Genomic DNA, 17,168 nt, shown 5'->3' with positions numbered 1-17,168 from the left:
AATTAGAGGATCCACATGTGCATACACACATTATAGAAAATGACAAGAAGTCCACCTGGCTGAAGCGCTTTTCTTAAACCCACCTACTCACTTTGTCAGCAGATACAGTGTTGAAATTTGTGAAAACTGGAGAAGGGAAAGAGAGCTTACCTCCTTATTTAAGGATAAAACCTAGTAGGATTTTCCAGGTAAATAAATTGTAATAGTGGACAGTGTTACTCGATCTTATTTCATTAAAAACCCATGCCTGAATGATTTCCTCTAACACTTCAGCTGTATAACATATAACTTACAACAATCAATTATAAATTATTATATAAATACAAAACTGTATCTCAGAAAGAAGATGAAAACTAATTTAAACATGCTTATCCATGCACCAAAACAAACACAAAACTGTCAAAACTGACAAAAATCTAAGCTTGAAAACACTGCCATACTCCTTGCACAGGGGATACAGAAACTCTAGCTATGGACATACAAATGTTGTCATCCATCCTTTCATCTGGCTTTTAAATTAGCAATTAGCATCTGGAACACCTTTGACACCACACACCACGACAGGCAAGAAGGGAAGCAGCTTGGTCCAGCTCACAGGTCCAGTAGCTGCTGCTGCTACATACAGACCTGCCCTTGCTGGAATCACAAGAATGCTCATAGTTCAGTCCTTAGAGGGAAAAATGAATGGAATGTTTAGCTTGATACAATGAAAAATCGTTAGAAATTACATACCATGCAGCTCCATTGCCCTTAGCAGAGACATTGAAAAACAGGTCATGTATGGCACCTCTTACACACCATTTTTTATTTTGATCTTGGCTTGCAAGTCCTTTGTCTCTCCCTTCCTTGCAAAGGCACACAAATCTGGGAGCATACCCAGAGCAGCCTCTGAGGCTCCTCTGCTGCATTTTCCAGGGAGCAGCCCTAATCTTGCCAAGTCAGAAGAATCACTGATCCATCATTTCTGCTAGCATGTTACAGAGCAGAGGACTGAAGCAAAATTCTAATATTCAGTGCTTTTCCATGAAAAAAGTGCTCTGCAACTTAACTCTGCTCCATCTTTCCTTCCCTGAATAGAACTTCTGCCCTTGGTTTTATGTCTCTGCTTCAGACACAGGGCTGCTTGATGATAGCAGAACACTCATTACATTCTGTGATTTCTTCAATCCTAAATAACCCAGACAAACTCCTTGCTTTTAGTAAAACAATTGTATGCACTACAATTTCTCCTTGAACACCAAAATTCCAAATCTTGCCCACTAGGTCACTGAATTGTCAAGCAACCATTTTTAATGTAAGCCACAGCACTCTATCCAGGTACTCAACTTCTGGTGTGAACAAGAATTTGTTTTCACCTGGAGGTTCATGTGTCTGCAGCACAGGTCAACAGCTTCATGCACTGCACAAACCTTTCAGCCAATATCCTGCTAGCAGATTCCTTTACAGCTAGGCTTCTAAACCAACCCAACTCAAAGCTATTGCTGTGGCTAAATATGGGGTTCAGGTGCACAGGGGAGAAGTGATTTCCTTAATTCACCATCAGTCTTGTTGCCTGAGGGGTTTCTGAGCTCATGGATGCTGCTGCCTTGGTCTCTATTTTTCATATGTCTTTTGGCAGACATATAGAGCAAGACAGATTCCTTTATGTATGATAAATGCTACAATCACTGCCATCTCCTTAGGGAAGGCAGAGTGCTGATCACAGCTCAAATGGATAGTCAGCTCATATGGAAAATACAACTTCCCTACTGCAAGTCAGGTTGATCTTCTGCAGGCTAAACAGTCACAGATAGAGAATATGTGTTTTGATTAGCTGACTACACTGCACTTCATAAAAAAATATTACTTTGGGTGGGTTTGATCACTTTTGTTGTCCTTTAAGGCAGTAATTTTATCACCTTACTGCTTTTCTTTTAAACTCCATCTTGGGAAAAAGAAAGTAAGACAAAACCCAGACAAGAAAGGTCTGTTCATGATCACCTGCTCCCCAGCTGTACAAAACAAAGTACTGTAGCACAGGGGATTCTCCCAAGCTGACAGTTACCTCCAAGCACAAGCTTAGAGAAATGAATGCCCAAGGAACCTGCAAACTTACCTGAGCTCATATTCTGACCATAAAAATTACCAGCTATTGACACTGCAGTCAATAATTTCATATTACACCTTGGGAACGTTAAGGATTAAAAAGCCTAAGTAAATATTCATACAGCAGAAATACTCTCTCTCCTCTAGATAAGCAAACTAAGATGTGGTGTGTGACACAGAAAGACATGGCATTTCTCTCATAAATCCTGCAATCATACTCTTGTTCTCCTTCACTTCCCTTTCTGCCCACCTGCAGGTCAGAAAGCTTCCAAACTGTTTTATTCTTCTGGGCATTTTCTGTTTGGTTTAGTTTGTAATACTGTCTATGTTTAAACAGTCTATATGGTCCCAAGCATTGCTGCAAACAGCCATACAAAATTAAATTCAATAAACAAAAAAAAAATCTCTCCAACACCTTCAGAACTGCGGGTATGATACAGTCAGAGACATGCACTGCAGAAGAGGCAGTCTACCATCCCAGAAGCTTTTACTGAACTCTCTTCTTAGTTGTTTAGTTGTTACATCAGCTGGATAACAGATGATTTAAAATACAAATATTCTATATCATATACTGCAAATCTAGGCTCTGAATGCAAACAATACCATTATCTGCTTAACAAAGACCAATTATTCACTGAATAATCAAGCTACTGTGCACGTTCTGAATACCTGTAATACATTATTTGATAATAAGGTGCCTTCTGACCTAGACAGTGCTGCCTACAGTATGTAATTAAAGGTTTCAGATACATTTTGCTTCTCTTCTGCCAAATGTTGTTCGTGCAGTATGCTTTATATACTCAGTGAAACTAAGAGAAAAACAGCTTTTTTCAGACTGAAGTGCTTTGCTAAACCATTTAAACACAGCCAGTAAAAGCCCCAAGATCACATCACCATCTAGGGAAGGAAAGTACCACTGCTATCAGTTTTTCTTGCAATATTGAATCCTCCATTTTATAACTTCATATTTTGACCACTGGCCTTCCTTTTTTTCTACCTTCATTCTAGGAAAGAACACTTGGCATTGCCTTATGATAGCATTATAACCAAGATAAGTATTTCAATTCATTAGACATCACCAGGAGAGAAAGCCCCCACCCCACACAGCCACCAACAAAAAGGGAGTATGTTTAAAAGTGATTTTTAAAGCTTGTGAAACACACAGGCTCGAGGGTATAAAGTCCTCCCTCTTTTGACAAAATGCACTGTGCAAACCTGTATTTCTCAGTCAATTTGTCCCACGTACCTTAATCCTTATCTGAAGGCACGAAGCAGAAGAAAACTGGCTGACTTCACTGTTCACTCAGTCCATCAAGGCAGCCCGTGAAAGCCAACAGCTCACAGTGCTCTTAGAGGAGACTGTGGAACCCTTCTCACTGGAGATGCACTCACTTCATTTAACCCAGCAAACATCAGTCACATCCCAGCTGCTGCCAGTTGCCTGGGCACTCAGAGACAGACCTGGCTGCATTTGCAAATGCTTCCAACAAATAACCAATTAGTCTTTGCTTGCTAGTTCACTATACCCAGTGCTTTCAGACTTGGGCCTTGGCAGGCTACCAGCTACTTGGGCTGCAGTCCTTTTCCCCAAAAAAGGGAAATCATCTTATACTGAAAGAAGTTCTTCAAAGCAACAAGCCTCTCTATGCTTCAGACTGAAGTGCTGCAGTCAGATTGGGTAAAATATCCAACTGCTAATGGAAAAAACTCCCAAGTTTCTTTCCATCACTCCCAAATTTCAGAAAAGCACAAGGGAGCTGCTGCTGCTGCTGAGCATTTTTAATCAAAAGAGAATGTAATTAAAAAATAAACCAAACATCACCCTTACAACTGGACAGTCCATTGCTCGAGATTCAAAGGGTTGTAACAGTCCCTGAGCTCCTATTCCTTGGGCTCTGGAGGGAACCCTTTGCCTGGCACCAGGCCTTCCCAGCATTTCAAAGAATACCTTCATTTACACATCAAAACTCCTACCTTCTGGCAGGATATGAAGCCTGGGTACCAGCCTAAAAGCAGCACTTCAAGACAACTGTTATAGTCTCTTCCTTAGCTAGAATCATGGCTTTTTACCTGCACAACAGTTACTTCTTTTTCTACAGCAGAAAATTAGATGCAGGAAGATGGCCAGTATCATTAAACTAAAACTCTTTAGAATCTTCAACTAAATATATTCTTTTTCAAATGTCAGACTCAGGAGTCACTATGGTGACTATTCTGACTTCTAAAGCAGAGACAAACTGCCTTATCAGTTACTTCTATCACATGAGAAGCAACCGACTAAAGGAATTCTGTCTCATTTTCACATTAAAAAATAATAGCAGGGAGACAAGTTTGGTGAAGATGTCCATGAATCTCACTCAGCATGTAACATTTAGATTCATCACAGATTTATCCCACAAAGAACTCTGAAATAAAATATATTTCAGAAAACTTCAGTACAAGTCATATGACACCATGCATTTAAACACCCCAACTACTACTCAGAAATACTCTCCAGTGCTCTGAGCTAAAAAACTGGGGCTAAAAGAAAAGCTTTGAATTTTTCTGTGCTACCCCTCCTTTTTTATTTCTTCTTCTTTTGATCTGGAAAACAATTCTGCAGGGCACAAGTCATTCACCAAGGCAGTGCAAGGTGCAGCTCAGCAGGGATTGAGCAGAGCCAGCTCCCCCAGTGCTGGCTGCGGATCACCAGCAGACAGGCCACAGCTCTCCCCCACAGCCTCTAACAGAAGCCATGAAATATTTCCTCCTCCCCAAAGCTACTCAGAATTCCCACTGTCAGTCTAGTTTCACTGCTGTGTACTGAGGGTTGAATTCTCATTTTAAAATACTTGGAAGACATACTAATGCAGAGAATATCTGCTCAAAAACAGTTCCTTCGAAGTAAATCTCAAACTCCAGAATATTTTTTTGAAACTTAAAATGAACTTTTCCCATTGCATAATGCAGTACAGAACAAAAGTTTTTCAGAAAGCTATCTACAGTCCTTTAAGTAGACTCATGTAGGAAAAAAAGGCAAAAAATCTCAATACTTACAATATTTAAAAACTTGACTGCACTTCTATTCAAAACAAAATGAAAACTTTAAAGAACGCAGTGAAGAAACTCTGGCCACTCTCCTCCACAAAGACAAAACTCTTCTTTCCAGTCCACAAGCACTTTCATATCACATATCACAGTGGAATCACTGCAGTAGTACTATATAATAAATATGCATGTAACAATCAAAAGTGAGGATCCCTGATCTAAACAGCAAGGAAGATTGTTTCAGATTGTTACTTTCTTCTGACTTACCTTCTACTTGTGTAGCCACCTGTTCCAATTTAAAAATAAATAGAGGTTTTTCCATGTGGCTACATGAAAAACAAGCTCTTGACTTATGCAATAGAAAATGTAGTTAACCCTCCTAAGTGTAAAATAAATTGAATTTACAAACTACTTTCGCAGGCACTCTTGTCTGCAGATAAGGTATCAGAATATTACAGCATAAACATCACCTAATTGGTTTTTTTCAGTGGTACACCTTTAGATAACTAGAGGAAAGCTAGGTTATTGCTATTTCAGTGTTTGCAATGTGAAATGTGATAACAAAAATGTACATGTGCTTATGGTCCCAAAGACAGTAAGACTTCTCTTTACCAGTGTTGATCCTTGATATGCAGGTAAACAAGAAATACCTGGGTATACCCAAAATGCACAGACCTGAATTAACATCTGCTATGCATTTCAAGACACTACGTGACAAGCTTGTGCTGGGATGCAAAAATGCCAAAGGAATTTTTCATGACATACATACAGCATTATCTCTATAACTAAGGGGCTCCTAAGCACCTATCACCATTCACTATATTTTCATTAAAATGTATTTAGACTGCAAATCCTCTGGGACGGGACTTGTCTTTTATCTGTACTTGAAGAGTCTACTGTTCACAATGAGGATCCCAGCCTTATTGGCTTTAAATACTAGCATAGCACAAGTTGGGGTTTATTTAATGTAGGAGATTGATAATATTCAGAAAGAGCCTTTTGTGTTCATTCTGTGCTTAATTCACATTTACAGCTCAGTATAAACACTTCAGCTGTCATTCTAGTAACAGTTTCTCCTACCTAGGAAATTCAAGATGGGGCCAAATTTGCCTGCATAATGATTTCACAGTAAGTGGCAGCCAGATGGACAGCAGACTGCCATATGCTCCCCTTTGCTCAGAGGTGGAAAAGTGAGCAAACGGAACCACAAAAAAAGTACAGAGAGTAGGGAAAAAAATACCTCTGCAGTGTGCCCATTAATTCATGTACACAGCCCTTCCTACCAGAAGCAAGCACCAACTCCCCTGCTCCTGGCAGCTGAGGACAGAAATTCAAGGGAGCAGTGATCAGGGCAGCTCAGAGCAGCTGCTGTCCCCAGCACAGCCCTGGTGGGAGGGAGGGAGCTCACCTGGGCTCCAGCAGGGCTGCACTCCTGAGAGGAGCCAGGACACCAGCACGGGGAAGAGAACCAGCACATGGGCCTGAGAAAGGAAGGGAACAAGGACTTCCCCCCACAGAGCCTTCACTCTGTAATGAAGCACCAAGGGCCCAGAGGCTCAGAAGTTGTGCCCATTCTGCAGCCTCCTCTCAATTTTATTTTTTTTGGCCCAGAGATAACATGCGTCAAAAACTTTAGAGTAAACCTTGATGCTGCCCGTATCCTGTACTGCTCTTTAGTTGGAGGAGACAATCTGGCCATATTAGAATGTCTCCAAGGAGTACCTGCCCTTTTGAGCTAGTTCTAAAAATAACATCTTTCCAAGTTAAACATATCTATTTAATTACACTACTGCCCCTGCTCCCAAAGTCCTTCTTCTTATGACTGAAAAAAAAAAAAGAGCATTCAGATTTCTGGATGTGGCAGCTGGTAACAGAAGAAAAGCAACAAATATGTGCAAGAAATATCGTTCAGATTGGCTTTTTTTTAATACACTTGTGCAATTAACACGTGAACTTTGACCGTATCTCCCTTTCCTGTTAAAAACTGCTTTCAAAGCTGTCTACTTTTATCATTCCAGATAAAAATGCAATTATTTACTACCTCTGGGTTGTAAAATGCAGGCAGCTATTTTGTACAGAGAAAAATTATGCACTGCTTGCTGAGACACACCACATGCCTCATGTTTACATCCTGTATGTTTGCTAACTTTAATTATTACAGACAGGAACTCTTTAGTTCACTCAAAGAAGAGCTTTCTTTACATTTGTACCATCAGCTAAATTGACTGGTAGTCCAAATGACTTCTTTTCTGTAAGAAATTATTTGTTAAACTTGAACAAAAGCATTGAAGAAGGAATTATAAAATAATTTAACACCAAAGGTCTCACTAACTTCAATAAAACTTGTATTTTGCTATTTTTATGCACGAATTTTCATTTTCTATTAGTGGAAAAACCTGGTAGGCACACTTAAATATCAGACACATAACACTTTCCACTACAAAGACTTTCACAACTTTTTTGAGAAGCTCTGACACTTGCCTTGTCTGCAGGCAGCCTTTGAAGTTCCCTGGAACAGCAGAGATGATCTTTGTCTCACAGCAATCCATTCAAGTTGAACTGTTTTCCTATGCCTGCTTGCTTTTTTAATCAAGTATTTAAAAAGGTGGCCTCTCAAAAGGCAATCCACATGGACACAAACTCCCTGTACAAAGGGCTGGGCACCTGGTACCTCTGACAGAACAGTGGCAAGTGAGCTGTGAGCACTGACAGGCTGCTGAGGCTAAAAAGCAGAGGCAGGACACAGAGCAGAAAGGAGGATGAAACAGGTCAGACTTCACCTGTTCCCCTACACAAAGCACAGACCCAAAGGTCCTTTCCCCATTCATCCAGTAACAACCTCACAAAATAAGGCAATTACCTGAATTAGAAATCACCACTGAAGGCTCAAATCCCATTTAGGGATTTTTTTAAAGTCAAGAAGGGAAGTTTATACCTCCATATAGTGTAATTTTACAAAATAAAACCCAAACCAAACAAACACACAAAAGGGGCTAAGCCCCACAATACCAAGAGGTTCCACATTAGAAACTAATTTGCAGGAAGGTTATTTGAGCTGAAAGTAAAGCTCCTGAAAATTCAGAGGCACCACGTTTAGAACAGCCCATTACTCCAGCTCCGTTTGCATTAATCCTCCTCTCAGCTATGAAGATCACACACTGCTCTTCCTGCAAATCATTGCCTCATTCACTGAGCAGGGTGGCTCATAGGTAGCTGCCCAACCCTACAGCAGGTATTTGCTGACTTACAGGTCTAACTCTGCAACCAATGGGTTTGAACATTCATTTTCAAAGGTAGTTTCATTTGTGTGTAATGCTATAGGCACGCACGGTGCTTTACAGATGCAAGGAAAGATACAAAAATTGCCCCAAAGAAGTTCTGGCTGAAACACATCAAAGCAACACTGAACTCTAGAACATGATAAAATGCAAGTGAGACGGAGGAATAAACCAAGAAATAGGCCGATGTTGCATTTTATAATGCTTACTTGATAAACATTATCAACAAGTATCATCAGAAAACCTCCACTGCTACTTGAATTTACAAGGCCTGACTTCACTCTATTCATGAAAGCCCAGTGATTTCAATGGGGTTACATGGAGCAACAGGTTCCACTGGGACCTTATAACAAAGTTAAGAATTAAACCCTAATACATCAACTGGGCACACCAAATCCTAAGCCCAGCAAATGGGTGGGCTGAAATATGACAGACTGAGGTAACCCTGCTGCTGCCCTCAACACACCAGCTACAAATTTGGAGAAAAAAAGGTTTCAATTCACCTTGGACAGAAACCTCTAGAGCCAAAGAACGAACAACAGCAAAGTTCTACCCCAGAGCAGTAAGAAGCCAACCTTTTACTATTTTTTTACTCTTCTTCTCTTGAAAATGGCATTTCACCAAGTATGCTCATATCCACCTACTACAAAAATACTCCCAAAAGTTCAGAATTTTTTTACAAGTCAAAAATCCAAGACTCCCCATTTTCCAACACCACTGATTCCAGACTTATCCTCATATTACTGGACCTAACAAGAGTGTGGCAAATACCCTTCAGCAGCATACAGAATCGCTCTAGAAGCAGTGATTTCTCTCTAGAGGAGAGAAAAAGGAGGAATCAAACCTCAGTGCTCCTCTCATATACCAACTAGCAATGTAGATTCTTCAAATGGCATTTATTGGACACTTCAGATGTTAACACATGCAGCAGAAAGGACTCCAGCTCAGTCTCCTATGTCAATATTGGTTCTGCAGTGCTCACAGGGATAAAGTATTTTTTCTCTTAGTTAATCCCATTGTCCAGGAAGCAGTTTAGCTGAGCACCACTGGAACTGAAGTAACACCCCATTTGCTGCTCTGATAAAAGATGCAGTTTTGTTCTGCATAACACAATTCAATTAATTCTTGTGCTATTGCCAGGTAATGCAACTAATTTAAACAAATACTGATGATGCAGGTAAATTTCAGCCATGTCAGGATCTCACAGGGCAGTGGAGTTTCTCCTCCCAGTGTGGACCTAATCACACGCATGAACACGGAAACCATGCACTCCATCCTGCTGGAGACTTGGTGAGTCCTGTCCCGCCGTGCTAAAGCGATCTGTACTGCAACATCACTGCAGCGTGGGGCTCCGCAGTCAGAGCCCAGCAGAGACAAACAGCAAGCTGCAGGTAGCCAGGCCTGGGGGAGCCACCACCGAACCCACCTTGGTGTAACAGAGAGGCAAAGCATCATGAGCTGTAGGCATCTTGTACAGGGCTGTACCTTCAGAACTGAACTGTAATCACACTTACATCCAACTAACCTTTGGGAACAGGCACAGTGAGAGGGGAGACAGCTACACTGTTATGTTCTGCATTTATGCTGTCAGTCAAGACCTGAAAATACTTCAGCTGAGTAGCAGGCTTGCTCTTGTACTCACACTGCAAGCATACATAGCTCACATCTTAATTTTCTTACCGGCCTTTTCATAAAGCAGTCCAAGTTCAGATCTTTATCTTACCTACTACTCCATTTTTGTCGCTGAAATAGCAGATGTGTACTCTTGCTTCACGTCCTTGCTATCCACTGCTGTCTTTAGCATAATTACTACCCGATGACCACATCTCAATTTGTGTGCAACTTCCACCTCTTTTCACCCTTCAGGCAAAAACAGCATCTTGCCCTAAACAATTTTGCATCAGGACAGAGCTGCAAAAACTCCACTTTGTTCAGAAACACAGAGGAACAAGTAAGATGAGTACATGCATTGCTTCGGGAACGGGCTCCTCACTCACACCATCCCCTCACTGACTGTGGGCACACTCTTCCCAGCATTTAGGAACCATAACACGTTTGAAGCAGCACACACTGGTTTCATATTCTATATCCTCTGTAAATGAGAAGTATTCCTCCCCTTCTCTGCACAGAGTTTTCTGCCTCACAAGACAGACACATGTTTGACCACACAAGATACCTGGTGCACAGTGCTAATTGCAGTATCTCCTTGCAAAGCACCTATGTGCTACTATTTTTTACAGACCAATTTATAACCCCCCACCTAACGTGACTGCGGTAGCAATAACCCTTTTACAAATGTCCTGAAGGAATTCTCAGCATCTTCACAGGAGCTATCAAAAAATTATTATCAGTATTGTTTCACCTAATCCACACTTGGTTAGTAATGTTATTACAGCATGTTAAAAGTACAAAGGCTGCTTGCCCCTCTTTGTACAAGTTCCAGTAATAAGCGTTGCAAAAATAGCAGGATTCCTAAGGGTCACACAGCAGAGCAGCAGTTTCTGACTGTGTGCCTCTGAGAGGTGCCCCGCGCTCTGACACACGAACCTTCTCTGCTGATTGCATTCCCTGCTGTAAATACCCCTACACCATTATACATTTCACTTCTTTTACACATGCAATCTTCTGCAGCTGTTACCACTGGGGTCAGGTGCATGCTCTAACACAGAGCTTGTAGATCGGTTTGCTCTTAAACCTTCATGTAAGAACCAGGAAATTCTGGGGACACACTTAGCAGAACCTTTTCCTAACATCAGTACACTAACAAGCTTTGAAACCGTACACGTTCTCATACTACTATTTTTAAGAAAAGTTACTGTGACATGCTGTCCCATTACAGCTCATCAGTCCCTACAATTTAGATTTCACCTCTACAAATCTAATAAAAAAGGCCTATTAAGTTTATTACATTTTATGGAAGGCAAACCGAAAATTCCCTAGTAAAGAGCGCTCTAATTGTATTTCGACTCCAGAAAAGAAACTACTACTCCTTTTCTCGCTGGAGCAAGCAATGATGCTACGCCAGGACAGGGGGTTTCCAATAAGCAATGCAGCACCTTACAGATACAGAGTACTCTGGCGTGAAGACACTGCTGAGGCACCACCGTTGGGTGGGTCTGCACACACAGACGACAAAGGCAACTTTCACGCTCAGGCATTACCGGGGCTGTTCGTATTCGGGATCCGCACATCCGAAGTTGTCCGGCCGGGCCCGTCCGGAGGCGCGCGGGCCACGCCGGCGAACGGTGCCGGAGGACCGCGATGCGTGAGGCGCCCGGAGCGCCCCCGGCCCCGCCGGAACGCCGCTCCGGCTGCGACACCGCGGCCGCGGCCCCGCAACACAGGCGGGCGCGACCCCCGCACCGGCCCGGCCGGGCCGCGGCTCGGCTGACCCCGCGTGAGGGGGCTCGGGCCCGCCGCAGGCCGGCCCGCGGCACAGCGCCCTCAGGCCCCGGGCCCCACCGCCGGCAAGTTGGCGGGAGGCGGCGCCCGCCGCCAAACTTTGTCCGCCGCGGAGGGGCTCACCCGCCAGCGCGGCCCCCGCCACGGCGGCGCGGGGAGCCCGCCGGGCCGCCCAGCCCGACCCCGGGGACGGCGGGGCGTGCGGCGGCCCCGGGAGGCGGAGGGACCGGGATCCCCGAGCCGCGCACGGCCACGACGGGGCACGGCACGGACCCCGCTGCCCGCGCCGGAGCGCGGTACGGTCCCGCGGCTCGGGCACGGCCGAGACCCGCTGCCCGCGCCGGAGCACGGCGCGGACCGGGGCTCCCCGCTCGCCCCTCCGTCCCCGGGGCTCCCCGCACGTACCTGCTGCCCGCGGCACCCGCGCCGCCAGCGCCTGGCGCGCGCCCCGCCCGGGACCGGCGGCCGCGCGGGGAGGAACCCGGGGACCGCCCGCGCGCGATCCCGCGCGCGCCTCCCGCCGTTCCTGCCGGGTCGCCTTGGAAACGCGGGGCCGGCGCGCGGGTCGGTCCGCGGGAGCGGAGGGGGCGCGCGCGCGTCCGCCGCGCGTCACGCGGGCGCGGCCGGGCCAATCGCGGCGGCGGGCGGCGCGCGCTGGAGTACTACGAGCCCGGAGCGAGCGGCGCCCCCGGCCCCGCCCCCCGCGGCAGCGCCGCGACCCCCGCGCCGCCCCCGGCCCTGGCCGGCCCTGAGGCGGCGCCGCTCGCCGCGCTGTGCCCCGGGCCCCGAGGCCGGGATTGCATAACGGCGCCCGAGCGAGCAGCTGCAGGATTACAGCATGCGGATTAGGGATTACCTTGATTCAGCAGATTGTCCTGTGCATGTCTGAGAAAGATTACACCAGCAGAGTTTAGAATACCCGTTTGCTGTGGTAAGCCCTGGTTTAAGTAGAACAAATTAACTCGATACAAAATTAAATGCACAGGGAAAAAAAGGAAAGAAAATGGAGTGAAACACCCCAAGGTTAGGAACTTCTTTAGTGCTTTAATTGAAGGTGCTTTAAATGGACTAAGTAATAGAGACTGAAATTCAGGTTTTGACAATTATCTCCCCTGTGTTTTGGAACAGCTGCTGTTAGCACCAGCCAGCCCTTAGTGCCGGATGAATCTCAAAAAATCAAAATCGTTATTGTGCAGATTAGGTACACTTGATTCCTGATGACTGCCATGTAAAGTAAATATCTAAACTCTTACAGCATACATTCCTAGTAATTCAAGATTATTTAAATAATAAATAATGGCACTGGTCTATTTTATTGTGTCACCATGTGCTGAACTGTCTCCTCGTACGTTAGCCGGGAATATGGATTTTTGAGTTCTGATTACTGGATCCGAGATCATTGACATTTGGGAGCTGACATGATGAGGGACACTACATCTGCCACTGAGGTATGAACAGAAATTAACCATGCGGAGACAAAGTTTAAGTTGTATTCATTTCATTTGATTTCTTACAAGAGTTAGGGATGAAACTTGGAAGCAAAAGTGCCACAGAAGCAATCAGCAAGCACTCAGAATGACAGAATAGTGGGGGGTTGTTCTCCAGGACTGATAGTGATGGAATGCAAGGGTCTTGTAAGATTTAATGATTCCCCTCATGTAAGCACACACAAGCTTGAAACTGGAAGCTCTGTCTCAAAATTACAAATCTGAGGTATGACTACAGTAATTGCACTGGACAGAAGCCTCAGCTTTGTGGATTTGCCAATGTCTAGACTAATATCTCATACAATAGAACCGGGATTTTAGATGGAAATTTGCAGTTGTTTGCAAGCAGCTTAGGAAATTTTGGCAAAGGAAAGTTTTCCCTGAAATTCACTGTAATGTCTCAAATTTCAATCTGAACACCTTGATGAGAGCTTTACCTCTTGTTTTACTGCATAATTAATCCTAGACATATTTTAGTGGATAAAAATTAAAATGTAAACCTAAATTTTTGCTGTAGGGATTTTTAAGATAAGAGGACTCAGCCATTTGCCATAATTTCAGAAAACTGCAATGGAAAGAATTTTGAAGAACTGTTTCCAAAAAAATTACCCTATCAACCAAAGCATGCTGAGATTTGTGAGCTATTTGTCATCTGCTTTAGCTTCCCTTCTTTTGTCAGAATTTCCTTATATTGTGGTTATCCCATCCTAAAAGAAACTTCCAGTGTATAAATTTGAGTAAAACATTGTTCTTACACAAATTTGTTATAAGATCTCACCTGGAATTCTTCCTTATAGTGATCCTCATTTGTTTTGATGCCCTAGGTTTTAGCTTTTATACTTTTCAGATTCTGTTCTGCTTTAGTGTGTAGTTCTGAGCTTGATACCGAGGGATAGTGAGCTCTCCTCACAGAGCAGCTAGACAAAACAATTCCTTCTCTAGGCTGGAGCCAAGGACAACCACCCCAATATGCAAATGGAGCAGAACTTATAAAAGTGAGAGACCTCATGACCAGTTGCCCATTTTGGTTCATCTTGGGTGTAGCCCTGGCTGGGCTTTTGTACTGCTCAAGGTGGATCTGTTGAGGTCTTTTAGTAAAGCCCTTTAACTGCATCTAGCCTCTGGCCTAGGCCAGCCTTCACAAGGCATCAGTTTCAGGCAGTTTGATGGATTTTTTCTGATGCCTGATGCTTTTCTGTGCTCAGATCAGTTATGAGCTTCAGCCACCGAAGGTATGAGAAGTTAAAGCTAGGTGAGAATAACAGACTCCTTTTAACAGGACTTCAGGACAGTTCCTGGCTCTTGGAGAAAGTATGAGGTGTGGACTACTGACTGCTTGACAAGTATCAAGGACATCTCAGAAAGAAATTTATATTTAATCAGCATAATAAGCAGTTTTTAAATATTTTTCCCCTTCATTGTTTTCATGACCAAATATTTGAGCTCAATATTGGGGCAGAATGAGATTTTACCTTTTTTGATTTTTAGAAAGAATACATAATGCAGTAAAATCCCATTCTCAAAGACAGCTGTAAGGTGCAACTTAATCTGAATGTACAAACAATGTGTATTTGAAATAGCCACATGACTAAAATGATCTTCTTTAATTTGGGGGAGCGTTTATATAGAGATTAATTTTAAGAATGTTTGGATAGCAAAGATCCATAAACCAAAGCCCAAATCATTATTCAGTGCTTGCTTTTTATCTGCCAGAGCTCATTAAGACTTCCAGGTACTGTGGATGCTTAGGCCAGCTAGCCAGTAGAAGTACACAAAACCAAGAGGCAATACAGATTCTGATTTAAATAGATGGGGAGTAAAGCACACAGGTTCATTTAAAGACAAATCTAACGAGTTCAAGACTTGTTCCAATATATCTCAGTATACACAGGTGATGTATAAGCATTTCAAACAATGCATTACTCTTCTTAGCATCAGTTTAGATGGCAAAGATGAGGGGAAAAGGGTAGAACTGGTAAGATTTTTCAACAAGCAGGCACAGAGCAAAACAGGCTATATTTTAAATTTCAGATTAAATTCTCTTAACTGGATATACAAAAAACTCCCAAGATAAATGGATGATAAACATTTGAGCATTCATACAATTGGATTTTTAGCTTCTGTGGGCATAGGCTATATCTGCATCTAGAGGAAGACTCAGTTTGGAAAGTGCAAGAAAGGTGCACAGATGATCTTTGTGTTTCTAGTATGAACTCAATGCACGCTCAGACCTGAGTTACAATCAAATTTAGCAACAATTTCTGCTGTAGTGCTTTCTTTTCTTTAAATATCTTACTATCTAATGAGATACGGAGTCCAGTTAATTCTTTTTAGAACACTGATACATACTTGAACTTCTGTTCAGAGTGCAACACCTCAGAGAAAAACATCTAAATACATGATTACCTAATTATGTACTTTTCAGTCTTAAAAAAGTCAAAGCTATGAATGCTGTCAGCAACACCTCTTTGAAAAACCATCTTTAGACCCATATTGGGATACTTATTATCAGAACTTAAAAAATAAAGTTATGCTTTCACATTGGTGGGGAAGTATTTTCACTCCCTCCCTTTGTCAGCTCCTATTTCCTTGAATACACAGGTAACAGAGTTTGAAAAGAAATGATTCGTTGTCCCACAGCCTTCCTCAAGCTGTCTTGCTTTCTACACTCAGCTTGTAAACAGTTTGTCTTACATGGAACAATTAGTCCTAGTCCCAAGAGCTGATGAGTTGCATAGCACATCCATTTAACACACTGATGCAGTAGAAAACCACCAGCTTCCCCTAAAGGATTTTCTGCCAGATCATTTCATTTAAGCATCTTCTGAAAAAGTTAAACTTAGACCAGGAGCCGCCCCAGAGATACTGAGGTACATTCTGACAGTAAGATGAAAGAGAGGAGATGTGAGATCCCCTTTTTGCAGTAGCAAAACTGAAGCTGTTTTGTCAATTCAAGGATTCATATCCTAATTAAATCTAGTAGAGGAGCTAGTAATGAAATTTAGGTTATATATCCTGTTTATATTTTATGAGAGTTCTTGGATATTGTACAGTTTTTTGGAGCTTTCTGTGAAAAGGGAAACTAAATGAACTATTTGCTAGACTATTTGCTCCAATAAAACACAAATTTAAGTCAGATTTTTGATGCCAGTGTAAAATACATGTATGATACAATTTATATGAACTACATTTTGTGAGTATTTTGGATTCAGCCATAAACTCTAGTACTGGTAACCCTAGAAAAATATGCAAGTAATCCTGTGAGCACAAGGGGTGTTACCTGTTCTGTCCTTGGCCCCTGTACACGTGTTTGTCTTTGCTGTAACCTCACCCCACTGCACTGTGTGTAAACTGGAAACCTTTTGAACAGCACATCTAGAATCCAGATCTTGACTGCTAGAAAAACGAATGTCCTGGATGATTTATTTCTTTTGAAAAGATTTGGGTTCTGAAGTGCCTCATGCTGTGTTAATTGTTCTTGCTTCTGTACACAGAGCAAAGTGGAGCTGGGAGCCAGCTCACGAGGACACCTTTGGGTGGGGACCTTGCTGTTACAGCCCAGTGTCACAGGGAGCTGCCAGCTCAGATTGTCTTGCATGGACAGGACAGTTAAAAAGCTAGAGAAGCCACGTGAGGTCCCATGAAAACCAGAACCAACTACTTATAAAGTAAGTACAAATGTGTTATACCTTTTGAAATGGGCCTCTGCAGAAAGCTGTTAGTTAAAGCTGCAGTATAGGCAACTATTTGTCATAAAGCCAATAGTTTATTTTATTTGATCATTTAATGGTTAAAAAAAAAACTTTCTTCCATTATAGGATAGTTTGCTTAAGTATTTACTTTGCATACACTCTGAAGAAAGAAAGAGCAAACATAAGAAAATTATCTA

General features: G+C 42.9%; 2 protein-coding genes across 8 annotated transcripts in view; one reads left to right on the top strand and one right to left on the bottom strand.

The window, feature by feature from the left end:
- TMEM266 (transmembrane protein 266) overlaps window positions 1–12,342 on the bottom strand; it is an 83,286-nt gene extending 70,944 nt beyond the window's left edge. The window contains exon 1 of the mRNA XM_030228327.2: window positions 12,198–12,342. The gene's annotated coding sequence lies outside the window, so the exon portion shown is untranslated. The remainder of the gene's footprint in view (window positions 1–12,197) is intronic.
- Window positions 1–17,168, top strand: part of NRG4 (neuregulin 4) — a 51,700-nt gene that overhangs the window by 12,372 nt on the left and 22,160 nt on the right. For 4 of the 7 annotated variants that reach the window (XR_001992001.3, XM_018923258.3, XM_018923260.3 and 1 more), the window contains exon 2: window positions 16,774–16,947. The exons of 2 other annotated variants lie outside the window; for them this stretch is intronic. The gene's annotated coding sequence lies outside the window, so the exon portion shown is untranslated. Of the gene's footprint in view, window positions 1–12,588; window positions 12,724–16,773; window positions 16,948–17,168 lie in introns of those variants that run through there. One more of the 7 variants, XM_018923259.3, reaches the window with a different exon arrangement.

The sequence above is a fragment of the Serinus canaria genome, chromosome 10 (genome assembly GCF_022539315.1).
Source record: "Serinus canaria isolate serCan28SL12 chromosome 10, serCan2020, whole genome shotgun sequence".
Classification (NCBI taxonomy): Eukaryota; Metazoa; Chordata; class Aves; order Passeriformes; family Fringillidae; genus Serinus; species Serinus canaria.
The sequence above is the reverse complement of the archived record's forward strand: the minus strand, read 5'-3'. Positions and strand labels throughout refer to the sequence as shown.